At 33.3% G+C, this 2,948-nt stretch overlaps 1 long non-coding RNA gene across 4 annotated transcripts in view; it reads left to right on the top strand.

The window, feature by feature from the left end:
* Positions 1-250: 250 nt before the first annotated feature.
* The window catches only part of LOC117110243, a 55,700-nt gene continuing 53,002 nt past the window's right edge, over positions 251-2,948 (top strand). The window contains exon 1 of one of the 4 annotated variants that reach the window (XR_004445653.1): positions 251-1,625. This is a non-coding gene — a long non-coding RNA (uncharacterized LOC117110243). The remainder of the gene's footprint in view (positions 1,626-2,948) is intronic. The other 3 variants (XR_004445654.1, XR_004445652.1, XR_004445651.1) reach the window with 3 other exon arrangements.

Genomic DNA, 2,948 nt, shown 5'->3' with positions numbered 1-2,948 from the left:
GCCCTATAAAAATATTATCACCCTATCTGGGCAGGAAAAGTGATGAGGGAGGAAGGTTTTTTTTTTTTTTTAAATTTTGCTAAAGCCAAATATCACCCGTGGGTTATTTGCTGGTGCAGTGATATTCAAAGTAAAACATGATTTAGATAAGGCAAACAATATCTTCTAACTATTTAATAAAATAAATGAAAAAAATAAATTTAAAAAATTTTAAAGTTTTTTTTTCAACAAAATTTATTTTTTTTCCCAGTACCATGAAAGACATGTGCGCGAGGGTGATAAACTAATAATTTTTTTTATTGGGCCTTATGTACAGTACAGTATGCGGCAATCGTCAAGAACGATTATTTTAGCCTCAAGTGAGAATAGGCACAAGCCCAAACAGATACAGTACTGCACTCCATATACAGTTGAACTTACCTAAGTCAAATCCAAAATGCCATTGAAATATTGTTCAACTTAGATAAAATTTGACGATTGCTAATTCATGAAAAACACAACAATTTGGCATGTAAAATAAGATCGACTTAGAAATTATTCAACTTAGGCACAAGGTTGACTTAGGCAAGTTTAACTGTAAATAATAAAAGAACTGTACACAAACATTACGGTAATTACACAACCAATCAAGTTTTTGTAATTAAACCAAAAAAAAATCCAATACAGTTTTAACTTAGTACTGTACTATCAATAGTAAAACCATTATTTGTTCATACTCTACACTTGAACACCCCATATTTTTATTTTGGTTATATGTTTATCGGTACATGCCACTATCTATGTATTCCCAGTAAATATAACACTGGACATGAAGTACATTAGTTTAAAGACTAGTTTTATTGACAATACACTAGCTTTCATGCTTGTATTCCAGCTTATTGTTTTATATTGTCACACTAGCTTGTTTGGAGCAAGAATGTGTACCCACCCTCCATTGTCTCTCATATGCTGTAGTAAGAAAGATTGATTTTTTTTTTCATTTGTACTGACATTTGTACAGTCACCTGAAAAAGCTCTGGTTGAGTGAAAGCTTGTTGTACTTGTAATTGTTAGTCTTAAAATTATTGCTACCTGCAAGCTTATAATATTCTTTTTAGATTTAATTATTGAGTTAAATAATTATTCGCAACTAACAACAGTTCATTCAGAACTATCTATATGGTGTACTTCAAGCATTAATATTATTACTTCGCCATGCAAAACTTCAAACAATATTATGATGAAATTATAATACATAGAATAATGACATGAAGTTCTTCTAGTAGTAACATGGCTTTAATACTGTACTTAAAAACTAGTTAGTACACAGCATTGAGGTTCTGGTTATTCAGCCAGTGAAATCAAAATTAAAATTATAATAAATCCCTAGTTATATGATAAGAATAATTATTTGTTTTGGTACTTTACTAGAAATTACTATAATCTTCTGTAGTGTAGGTGAATGGCTGCTCTGCTGTGACGTACGTATACACCAACCTTTGTCCCATTTATGTGATGACGTCACAATTGGCATTGCGTCATCAATGATTCAGGTTCGTGCCAATGGTGCAAGCTAGCAAGATTGAATATGTAACCTTGAAATCAGGAATTTTGAATTAAGGATAAGTGCGAAGTGGGCGTAAAATGTGAGTAGGCCTAGTTGCATCAAGTACTGCCATGCACGTATTAAAGAATAATGCTCTATTAACTTGTGATGTTTTCCCCTGTTCGGGGCCCCTGCTGATAGGTTGGCCTAGGCTAGACCTAGGCCTAGTGAAATCCTGTCAGTGTGAGAAAGAAAGCTAGCCAAGCCTCCCATTATAAATCTGATTCCTCCTTGCTTCTTGCGGTCGGCTGAAAAGCCGGCCTGCGATCCACAATATCGGTCATTTTGTTATTTAGAAGGCTACACTGTATCTGGGGAAAAAAAACAAAACTATGTAGAATATCGGAATAAAAATGCTGCATTTTTAAAGAAATTTATTTATGAGTAATACGATGAATGAGGTGGGCATAATAATAAAGCATAAAAAATCGAAGGGGCCAGGGAAATTTTTGATTTAGTTAGCACAAGGGCAAACACCCAAACTTTGATGTTTCCTGTGTGCTTCCAAAAATCCATCATGCACTGTTTTTTACTGCTTTATATTCAGTTTTATTATTATTTTTTACATATACAGACTTCTCAAGTACTACGGAACTTCCATAGTCCAGAACAAATGATTTTTCCATCAGGATCTTTGGTTACATTGTCCCTAGACAACTCATACTTGTTGGATTGCGGATAAATTTTTGGGAAAACAAAAGTGACCCGAAAATCTTCAACCTGTCCTGTTTGCTTGAAATTCCACATCAAATTACAGTTGGGGCCCAGGACATTGTGCCCATTTTATTAGGCGATGCTACAGAAATGTTTTATTTCTATGGAAATCTGAAGACATAGTTATGGAAAAATATTTTTTATGAACTTAAGAAGTGTGCATAATGATCGGTGTCGGACAGTCAAAACAAGGTGTTTTGAAGGCAAAGGTGGTTGGCTGGCTGCACGCATATGAGGCTTACCATGCCAAAACCACCATCAGTGCCCAAAACAAAAAAATTGACATTTTATTCATATTCTCCATATTGTAACCTTAAAAAATAGGCCAGATGATGGTTACAAACTATTTTTACTTTTTTCTGAAATCAGGTTAATAATGATAATGTTTAAACAAAAGGCAAAATTGGCTTAGGCCTAGTTTATCCTGTTTTCATGTTTAGGCTTCTAGAACATCAAATCAAATCATTTATTTACTCTATACAGACACAATTTACATCAGTGGCACTCGGGAAGTGCGTCGATCATAACAAATAACTTAAAGAAAACAACTTAACTAGAAAAATACATTAAAAAGCACCTTAAAACTGTTTGAATATGCATATAAAATTACTAAATATACAAACACAAATACAAATGTACTATATACATA

Source organism: Anneissia japonica, unplaced genomic scaffold, assembly GCF_011630105.1.
Source record: "Anneissia japonica isolate Jap-2015-1 unplaced genomic scaffold, ASM1163010v1 scaffold673_len1821605_cov196, whole genome shotgun sequence".
NCBI lineage: Eukaryota > Metazoa > Echinodermata > Crinoidea > Comatulida > Comatulidae > Anneissia > Anneissia japonica.
The sequence above is the reverse complement of the archived record's forward strand: the minus strand, read 5'-3'. Positions and strand labels throughout refer to the sequence as shown.